The 11,177-nt window shown below is 43.9% G+C and overlaps 1 protein-coding gene across 1 annotated transcript in view; it reads right to left on the bottom strand.

Moving 5' to 3' along the window:
* Window positions 1-10,612, bottom strand: part of ADGRF5 (adhesion G protein-coupled receptor F5) — a 102,690-nt gene extending 92,078 nt beyond the window's left edge. The window contains exon 1 of the mRNA XM_054698855.1: window positions 10,411-10,612. The gene's annotated coding sequence lies outside the window, so the exon portion shown is untranslated. The remainder of the gene's footprint in view (window positions 1-10,410) is intronic.
* Between the last annotated feature and the right edge of the window lie 565 nt (window positions 10,613-11,177).

The raw sequence follows: 11,177 nt of genomic DNA on the forward strand, positions 1-11,177 counted from the left end.
CAGAGAAATACAGGCAAGGCCTATTAAGCTACCAGTATAAACCTTTTCTAAACACAAGCTGGAAGCTATTTTCTAATATTGTTAACTCTGCATAATTAAATGTACATCAGACTTCAGAAGGAACATCATGAGTGCTGGCTGGAAAATGTGGACTCCGCAAAACTATTCTCTTTCCAAGCCCCTCCCTCTTCCCACCCATCCAGGTACCATTTTCCCTGGTAAAATCTAGAAACCTGCATTCTGCCAGTGTTCCAGTCAGTCTGTCCACTAATGACATCCAGACCACACTTAGACAAGCCATGTTATGTATCTGCAGTATTTTATATGTCATTTACACTTCCCTTGTACAAACAGGTAGCTTCCATTATTACAAAAACCCAAAACAAATGTTTTAAAGAGATGAAATTTATCAAAATAAATTACGATTCCCATATTTTCTCCCCATAGCCCAGCAGGGGCTGCAGTACACTGTCCACTACCCTGGGTGAGCCTCTGTCCTCTGAGACCAATGCTGTCCTCTACCCTCCCAGGGCACAGGAAGATGGGTGAATTCTGTAGTGACTCGGAGCTCAGGCTCACCATCTGATCCCCGCAGGACTCCTGCAGACTCCCCGGGCACTTCAATCTCTGTGAAAAAGCCTGCAGGAGCAGCTGTGGTCAGCTGCTACAACCCAGGCACTTGCAGTGGACTGGTAACCTTAACAAAGCATTACTTCCACTCCACGATGACAACCCACTTCAGGTTCATGAAAATACAGATTTATTCATGGCATATTCAGAAATTCTCTCTGGGTAGAGATATAAATACAATGTGAAATTCAAGTTGTTATCTGTTTCTGCTTTGATCACGGGAGTGGAAGCTCAAATAGGAAGTGCCAAGAATTGTGAATTCGAATTTGAAAAAAAAATGAAAATAATTAGCAGTGCAGAGGTGAGTAGCTTAACTTAAAAAAGATTAAAATAGATTTAAATATTTATTAATACATCCATCCTGAAAGAGTAAAGATGCTGTCAAAGCTTGGGGGTACGTGACACTTGTGCATTCATAACTGTTGCAAACATACCTTGAAAACTTAATATACTAGGGGCTGCGGATAAAAAGATGAATCAGATGGCATCCCACTTTCCTAAGGGAGAACACCTGTGAACACTTCTGGAGAACATACCAGAAGGATGTGCAGGCTTTCTAGGGTGCTGTGAGGACAGTGGGAGAGAGATGAGTCTTGCAGGAGGATGAGGAGCCCTGCAAAAGGGAAGCATCTGGAGGCATTTAAAATGGGCTTGGAAGGATAGTTTCTTCACAGAGAAGGGAGAACAAGGACTTTAGAGGGAGGGATAAACTGTAGCCAGGCCGTGCTATGGATGGAAAAGAGAAGGGATCCAGGTCATGGCAATCAGGAATTTGAGGGAACAGCAGAGGGAAAAGAGCCTGCAGAGAAAACCGAGAAGGTGCAGCCAGAGGATCACAGGGAAAGCCAGGAGGCTGTGGTGTCCCAGAGGCAGGGACAGGACATGTGGGCAGGTCATAGTCCACAACATCAAATGCTGTTGATGATGAAGTGAGATGATGGGTTTGGGGACATCGAGGTCATGGAGAGTCTTGGCAAGTACATTTGCTGAGGTGCAATGAGGGTAGTGGAGACAGAACAGTGTTTTGCAGGGGGTGGCTGATGAGACACAAGGACAGGAGACAGAACAGTGGAGACAGAACAGTGTTTTGCAGGGGGTGGCTGATGAGACACAAGGACAGGAACATCTGTAATTCTCTAGTATACATGCTGTCGGAGCAAGCACAACAGCCAAAATTCTTTTTTTTTTTAAGATTTATTTTGGATTTAATTATGCATACAAGGCCAGAGGCCAGGGGAGGAGGGTGAGAGGATTCACTAGAGACAGAGTGGGGAGCAGAACAGGTGGACTGACTGAAATACACTGCTGAGGGGAGCAGCGGGCGAGACAGGAGAGGTCTGCTGTGCCATGTGGGTCAGCTCCCTGGCCGGGGGATGGAACTCAGGCCACAGCAGTAAGAGTACTGAGACTCAACCCCTAGGCCACCAGGGAGGCCCAACCCATAATTCTTGAAGAATTTCATGGCAAGGAGAAAGAAGGTGGAGACTTACCTGTGGGTTAGAAGAAAAACTGCTATTTTTATTGTTTTGAGATGAGAAGGACCTAAGCAGAATTAAATGATAATGTGGAAAAAACAATCAGAGAGGAGAGTTGTGAGGCTCTTAGAAGGCTGAGTGGGGTGAGAGATGAGCCCTGGATGCAGGGACAGCCTGGCTTTTCCCTTGAGACTGGAAGAGAGAAGGAAGAGATGACGGTCAAAACAGATGCTTTTATGGAGTAGGTGTGAGAAGCCAAAGAAATTATTTGCTCTCTGAAAACAAAGCTGTCTTCTGAGAGTGAGGCGTGTGTGTGTGTGTGTGTGTGCATGAGTGTATGTTTGCGTGCATGCACTTGGACATGCTGGTGCTTTGAGATTTGCGGACAGTGAGATATCATGAAAGTGTCTCTGGGGATAATTCTAGTCTCCAGATATCTAGTTTCTTTGCATTCTCACAGTGCTCGGGTGTGTATATCTACATGTGTATAAATACATGTTCTTGACGCTTCTTGCAAACAAGAGCTTGTGCTTTGCCTCAGTGTCTAGTGGAGTTGATCGAGATCTTTAACTCATTATGCTCCTGCAGTAGCCAAAAAGCAGACCCCAAAGGAAAGGAGCAACTGTGATTTGAGAGGGGTCTTGCCCTGAGAACAGGGAGCTGAATTTGAGTCAACATTTGTAGGAACTCGTATTATGGTAAAGAAAGCAGAAATGTTACCTGTTCTGAACAATGGTTGGGTGCATGTTATAATGTTGGATAAAAGGCTTTCAAAGAGAAAAGCATTTTCTGCTTTATTACCTATCTCCAGCTCACACCCACACGCACACACACACATACACATACCTGTAGGAGCACACACATGTCACAAAAGTAATTTTTTTTTTCAGTAGGTTGGAAGGGTGATTTTTCTTCTATGTAAGAACAGAGGGGTGATGGACAGGAGAAAGGGTTAAGTAAGGATCTCTAGTAATGCTTCCACTTGTTCTTTGAGGAGTAACAAAGAGAGGAAGCACAGCCTTTGTGGAAGGAAATTCCCAGGCCCTACTTCGGACATTCGCAACCTGCCCTGTGAACCCCTGAGGAGTATCTGATAATAAACATTTGCAAACAAAACAATCCATAAAGGCATTTTGACTAAAATTCTTGTATTTTCCACCAAAGGGCTAAAATACCTTTTCCTGTATCTGGAGACTCAGAAGGGGGCCTGGACATCCACCTGCTGACCCAGCCTAATAATCCTATCCCAGCACAAGGTGACTGTCTGCGCTGGCAAGTCCCTTTCTCCTGGGGCTCTACCTTTGTGCAGGGGCCCCAGCTCCATATGGGCTATTGGAATGCAGATCGTGGACCCCACACAATGGCTAGCATAATGCAGAATGCAGAATGGAGACCCACCTATTCATCTTCTGTAGCAATTCCAGACACAGCCCTGAATGCCATAACCTTGAGTAACAATGCAGTGACATTGCCCAGGGGCGTGGAGGGCTTGACAAAGGCGTGAAAGATCCATTATAAAGTGTGCCTACTAAGTAACAAATTAAACTTCTTTCTCTTAAGCAAGAAAAAAACAAAACAAAATAAACAACAACAAAAACTTCTGGAAATTTGAGGGTCAAAATTTTTACAGTGATTTCTTGTAAGGGCAATCAAAGCATATTAAAACCAAAATGCAAAACATCAGTTTATTTGTAAAGTTGTACTTCATCCCCACACTAATAGGATGTGGGGTTTGTTGCATCCATTTTGTAGGTGAATGAAATGACAAAGAGCTAGGTGATTCAGGTGTGTATGTGTATGTGTGAGTGTGTGTGTTATATGTTAGAACTTTGTGTCGTGCAGTTGTGTTTTTACTACAAGTTTGACCACCCCTTATTAATTGCAGTCTACGGACCTTTGAATGACATCCCCAAGTTTAGATCCTTGTCTACAAATAGAAAGCTGAGGTTATATTTGAAATGCCATCACTGGTCTCTAGGATATTTTTAGATGAAGTGATCATTTGTGTCTACTCATTTGCATCTGCCCTGAGCTGGCAGGCGGGCGACCCCCATCCTGACCCCAGTGCTTAGGACCATGTAGACTGAAGGAGTGACAGGTTCCAGATTTCATCTTAGGTGGGGTTACCGTGAGCCTTCCACTCAGGCCTCTTTCTGCCCTTTGTACTCAAACAATGTGCGGAAGCTCTGGCTTGTTAGAGGAAATTCCCAGGGCCACAGTTTGGAAGTTAGACAGTTGCTTTGCTATGCAGGGCAGGCTGATGTACATCTAAAAATAAACATGCTGGCCTGCTGGGCTTCGTGATTTCTTCCTGTACCATGGGTTATATTTCAAAGGATTTTTTTTTTTTAAATGTGTGTTTAAGAAAGCAAGCTTTGGTAAACCAAGAGAATAATCTCTATCATGGTTTCATTTTGATTTGACAAAATGTAGCATTTACAATAGCCTTTTCTATTGAAAAGAATGATGCTGTTTCCCCCGGGATTTCAAAATAGATTGAAAAATGCAAAAGCATGTTAAAATGCTACTCAAGAGAGATGTGAGGGTCCCAAACAGCAAGGCTGGCCATTTCTTCTGAATCTGATAAACTATCAGCAAAGAACCCTGGAGCAGCCTGGAGCAGGACAGGACGTGTGCGCGGTACTCACCTAAGCTACACCCCCCTTCCTTAAAGGTCTCCAGGTCCTTAGTCTGCATGGGGCTATTATTAATGTGGTTCATTGAGCTGAAGAGGAAAGGTGGGTGGAAAACAATGACTTTGACTCAGAGCAGGCAGACTGCTCCAGCCTGCTCTCTCCTCTCCCTTAAAGTCAACTATCCCATTCAAATTGTCCTGCAATTTAGGGCATGGAAGAGCCACTGATTTTGCATTTTCTACAATTAGATTTCTCCATATCCATCTAGTAATATATGTCTGCATTTTATAGATAGAGCAATTATCAGCATCAAAAGTCTGAGTCTTGCCATTACTTGCCTAACTTTAGTTTGGCTGAACTGTACCCAAACATGGCAATTTTCCATTAAATAGGAATGTGTCTGCAACACAAGAAGTAACCCACAGTCTAGTCAAAGAGAAACCTAAGAAGAACCGTTTAGAGTGAACTTTTCCCACCTCATTGTTCTCATTTCTTTTTTGCTTATTCCTGGAAGTGCAACCTAACCATTGTTGCAAAAATCCTATTTTAAAATGATGGCAGCAGGTAGGGAGGGCTAGTTAGCCCCAAGGCAGCTACAGTCACTCTCTAGCCTGATGACTTTTTTTTGTTGTTGCAGGCCTTCATTTGGTGGCTTGGACTGGGGCCCTGACATCACAAGATTCTTGGTAGCTTTGAGCGGGAAGGACCTTGAGGTCATCGACGGACTCCACCCAGCCCGGGCATCCCTTTGGGAACACCCCCGCCGTGGTCTTCCAGGGTGCTGGAGCAGTGCCCGGGACAGGGCGTTCACCACACCACAAGGCAGCTAACCCATTTTTAGATAATTCTGATGGTGGGTAAATCCTTCTGCACATTGAGTTAAAACCTGTTACCCTGTAATTTCCACGCATCAGTCCTCTGTTGACCTCTTCCCCACACAGAGCAACCTTTCAATAAAGTCTGCCTTTATGTGCTGCAAAATTGACTTCTCACTTCTGTGGCCTCAGGGTCCTTCAATGACAATTTTCTCATTTTCACCAACTTGCCCAGTCTCCTCTTTAAGACCAAGTGCATTTTTAGAGACCACAGGTGACCTAATATTCACAACATAAGGTTTTGTTTTAAAGATTTATTTTATTTATTTATGCATACAAGAGCTGGGGTGCAGACCAGAGGTGTGTGGGGACGGGCGGTGGGGGGGGTTAGAGGATTTACCAGAGACAGAGCAGGGAGCAGAACAGGCAGATCTACTGAAATACACTACTGAGGGGAGCAGCGGGCAAGACAGGAGAGGTCTGCTGCGCCATGTGGGTAGCTGCCTGGCCGGGGATTGAACTTGTGCTGCAGTGGTTGCCAATAGCTTCAAAGTGATGAGACTTAACCCCTCACGCCACCAGGAGGCCCCTCACAACATGTAGTTAATTGATCTTCTCTTCAACCTTATAAACTAAGTATTATCAGCAAGTTCAGAAACGAAACTGAGATTTGACAAGATCCTATTGTTTATTCAAGGGCATAGCAGAGGGGGGATTAAAAAACTAGGTCTGCATTTTTCTGGCTCATCTCATGACTGGAAAAGAAATGTTGAACCAGTTTGAGCCAAGGTTAATCGAGATACATTCTGAGGTCTGTGGCAGGACATTAGAAACCTCTCGTGCAGGTTAATATCCTTTTGTTTCTCTTACTTGTGCTTATTAATAGAGATTAATGTTCACTGGAGCAGTCGGGAAATGACCAAGAGAAAACACTTCAGTTGCTGAAAGGCAACTGTAGACAAGGTGGACAGGCAAGAAGTATGGAGGCTAAGAGCAGATGAGCAACAGGAAGCAAGAAGGAATTTAGGAGGCATCTTTTTCTGGAAGCTTTGGATAATGGGGGAGCAAAACATGAGGACTCAAAGAGGAAAGGAGTGATTGCTTGAGAGAGCCTGAACAATTTACTTCAGCCTACGTCTGGTGGTTGTGACTGGAGAACATGTAGAAAATATTTGTTCTCTCCCTGCTGTCCGAGCTCACCACAGGGTACAAAGCTGGGAGACAAAGGTTGCTACACCTTGTCCAACATTTGAGTCAGGTATAGTCTGGTTAAGCTACAAATCTATAGGTGGGGAAAGAAAAATTCCACATGCTTTTAGAAGGGAGAGCTCACAGCTGTGCCACAAGGATGGTCAGTGTAAGGGTCTGGATATTGGTCTACAAGCTTCTAGATTTTTCCTGCACCACTTGGTGAAGTGATATTTCCTCCTTTTCCTGGCTGCTCTCCAAACGCAGAGGTTGCTTGAGAACAACACTGTCTCCCTCATCTGCCTACTTTGAACCAATTCTCTACCCAGCTCAGTGACAAGTGGATTCCTCTAAGGCGCGGGACACTGCTTCCTAGGATCCACTGCTGCGCTGTGCTCCATGGAAGGCACCAAAGAACAATGTTAATGTCTCCGGCTAAACACATGGGCATAATGATGTCAAGATTCCCTTGAGATCCCGTCTACACCAGTCTGACCCAGAGGACCACAGAGTACAACCTCAAATAATCAGGGAGCATGCATATTTGTGAGTGGAGGCTTCCTCGATATTGCCTTCTCTGTGTACTCACAAAGGGAAGGACTTCACATCCTTGTAGCTATCTGTCTTCTTCACCAATTGAAAGAATCAAGGTTCAGATAATGGAAATGGACCACCCAAGGTCACACGGCAAGTTATTTGCAGGTGCAGTATTAAACCAGAGTCCCAAAACAAAGCTCAGCTTTCTTCCTACTAAATCTCATTGTCAGGTCTCCTCGGTGGTGCAGCGGGTTGAGCACAGCAATATGAATCTATCTGCAGCCTCTGCAGTGCAGGTTCAATTCCCTGCCAGCCAGGGAAATACCCATATCATGCAGCAGACCTCTCCTGTCTCACCTGCTGCTCCCCTCAACAGTGTATTTCAGTCAGTCTGCCTGTTCTGTTCCACACTCTGTCTCTGGTGAATCCTCTCACCCTACTGCACCTCTGACCTTTACCCCAGCTCTTGTATAAATAAATAAAAAAATTTTTTTAAAGATTTATTTTTATTCACACACAAAATAAAGAACCAGGGTACAGGCCAGAGGCGCGGGAGGGTGAGAGGATTCACCAGAGACAGAGTGGGGAACAGAACAGGCAGACTGACTGAAATACACTGCTGAGGGGAGCAGCAGGCGAGACAGGAGAGGTCTGCCACACCTAAATAAATAAAATCTTAAAATAAATAAATAAATAAATAAATCTCATTGCCTTCAAGCTCCCAATGCTTTTACTTGAATATGAAAATATTTATTAGAGATCATAATTTTTCAGTTTTCTTTGATGCTTTTAGAGCAAAACAGGATAGAGGGTAGTAAGAATATACTTCTACATGGAGATTGCATGGAGGCAAGATCCACATTTGTGTGGTTGCCATGATATCCTTAGCATGTAGCACACGGTCTGGCATATGCAAGGTGTTCAATATAAATCTCTGACTTGGAGTGGTGGAGAATGAAAGACACCAATAGAAGAAACACTTAATGAGAGAAACTATCCACAGAGACATAAATAAATGGATTCTAAAAGTTGGGTGCAGGGCCTCCCCAGTGGTGCTGCAGGTTGAGCACAGCGCTGTGAAGCTGTCCGCAGCTTCTGCAGTGCGGGATTGATTCCCAGCTAGCTGGGGAGATACCCACATGGCACGGCAGACCTCTCCTGTCTCACCCGCTGCTCCCCTCAGCAGTGTGTTTCCCTCAGTTTGCCTGTTCTGCTCCCCACTCTGTTTCTGGTGAATCCTCTCAGCCTCCTGCACCCGTGGCCTGTACCCCAGCTCTCGTATAAAAAAAATAAATCTTTTAAAAAAAATAAAATAAAAGTTGGGCACATACTAGGTGCTTAAAATATTTGGTTAAAAAATGAATCCAGCAAAAACTCACAGAGTATAGGACAGTGTTACAGGGATTGGTCCTCTCCCTGGAAAACCGCTACCTATAGATCTCAATCTGGTTGCTTGAGTCCTTCTGACAATATATGTATTCATTTACTCATGAATAAAGCAAACAGTGAATGCGCACAAGTTATGTGCCTATTATTGCTTCGGGTGTTATGGATTCAGAAATCAAAGACTAATAACTCCTCAAGGATTAAAACAGACCTAGCAACCATCATTTAATGTGCTGAGGACTATGGCAGAAGAATTTTATCAAATGCCATAAAATCAGACAGGAGGTGCACTTGGTATGCTGTGCACTGGATGAAAGGGGGGGAGGAAGAACAAATCAGGCTGCAATAGGTAGTTAGAGAAGATGAGTGGAGGAATCCCAGAAAAGGAGAGAAACCTCATTCATTGGCGCTCTCACTGGGGAAATGGAAGGTGTTTGGTACAACTGGAGAATCAGGTGGTGAGAGGGAATGGCGGACACTGGAGGGCATGATAATAAAGGAGCAGTCCTTGAAGGTCTTCTCTACAGTCCCTAAACTGGGGTTTCTCAAACTTTAATGTACATATGCAGATTCAGTAAATCTAGGGAGGGGATAAAGATTTTGCATTTCTAATAAGCTCCTGGTTGATGGCTGAAGCAACTGGTCTCTGATGACCCTCAAGGTAGCAAAGCCACACACAGAATGTGTGCACGGAAACAGTTCATTGAAGAGTATAATGTTATAAGAATTGCATTTTCCAAGAACTGTTTGGTTATATATAGAGGAAAGAACAGAAGAAAGCTGAGCTAAGGCACAATTCATAAATGGCAAGAAACTTTCTGCACCTGAATTAAATAAGCTGGGAAAGAATTGTCAGTGTTCAGTAAATAGGTAAAAATTGACTGATATTCAGTGAAGTTGCTATAAAATGTTTCTCCCAGAGGCGAACAGAAATTGTTGTAAGAACAAAAATGATATTAAAAAAAGAAAAATATCCAGAGAAATATATAGTTTTGATTGAATAAACTTTGACCCCTCTAAGTCTCACCCAATACATCATCTTGAGCCCAGTAGTGACCAACAAATGTAGTCAGCACCCCCCCTGCAGACAGTTATCACCACAGAGGAAATAAAACCAGTGTTCTCAGCTATTACTAATATACATGGTCACTACTTGCATTTAATTTCAGAACAATTCAGGAAAAGCAATTGTTTCATTAAAAATTCTGGAAAATAACATGGAAGTTCACCAGATTCTGAATTAATTGATTGTTCCTTTACTCAGAGCTCATAGGAAGCCTGAAGGAGAAACACTATTTCTATTTCTTTCAGAAAGTCCTCTGTCAACTCCAGAACATGTATAACTAAAAGGAAAAGCTCAGAAATGAGTAAAATAAAAATCGTTTTCGGAATCTAGTTTGTTGAAAAGAAAAGGCAGTGGCAAACTTTTTTCCCTGAGACAGAAAACAAAAAAAAAATGCAACTTCCAAGATAACTACTCTTAACGAAAATAAGAACTGGCTTTATGAATTTCTACACTATGGTTGGCATTCTTTATCAAAAGATGTGCAAATTCCCCAAACCCAAAAGCCATCTCTCCTCTCGCTATTTTTCCTTCCAGTCATTTAAATCAATATACATCGCAACGAGACAGAGATCTAAATCATGAAGCCAATTACCAAAGCCATGTGGACACACACGTCTACTTCAGAGCAGCTGGAGTCGCCGTTCAACAAGACAAAATACAATAGTGCAGGTACCTACCTTTTTCTTCTGTGATTTGCTGAGTCCTGAAATTTAACCCTGAGCTGGAGATCTTCCCAAGAACCTCCTTTGTGAGGTGACACTTAACGGCCTCCCATTTGTTCTCAGGAGGGTGGGGTTTCACAAGAGCAGACTTCGGATCCTGGGGCTCAGGCGGGCTCCAGACCTTAGGGAGCAGAGGTGAACTGCCTTCTGTTGGCTGCTGCAGGAAAAAGCCGAGAGACACAGAGTGGCTGGAGGTGGGGGTGGAGGCTGGGGGAAGGGAAGTGATATGGAAACCGTAATAAATAAGAGATCCTCTCCACATGATTTCCTATATTTAGGGCCTGTTGCCTCTCTCCAGGCTCCCTAGAGGAAATAAGAAATTTAAACTTGTCTGTTGGCTACTGGAACAAAGAGAATAAACATGCTAAGAACCAAGAAAATGACAAGAGCAGAGCAGAGCAGCAGGCAGAGAGACCTGATGGGCCAGCTAGCTTTACCTTTTACCAAGTGCCTGCTTCCTCAAGTTTCTCCAAGTGTTTAACTCTGCAAAAGTCAAGGATGCTCTCATCCTCTTCCACTGAGCTGAAGAATACTCTGGCTATAATCCAGATGTCCTGCTATGAAGCAGCTGGGGAGAGGCAGGTCAGAATAGGCCTGGGCAGGGCTTCCCTGGTGGCGCAAAGGGTTAAGATACAGCACTCTGAAGCTATCTGCAGCCACTGCAGCATGAGTATCAGGGAGGTGACCCACATGGCACAGCAGACCTCTCTGGACTCTCCCGC

Source organism: Talpa occidentalis, unplaced genomic scaffold (genome assembly GCF_014898055.3).
Source record: "Talpa occidentalis isolate TD23 unplaced genomic scaffold, MPIMG_talOcc4v2.1 talOcc4.2, whole genome shotgun sequence".
Classification (NCBI taxonomy): Eukaryota; Metazoa; Chordata; class Mammalia; order Eulipotyphla; family Talpidae; genus Talpa; species Talpa occidentalis.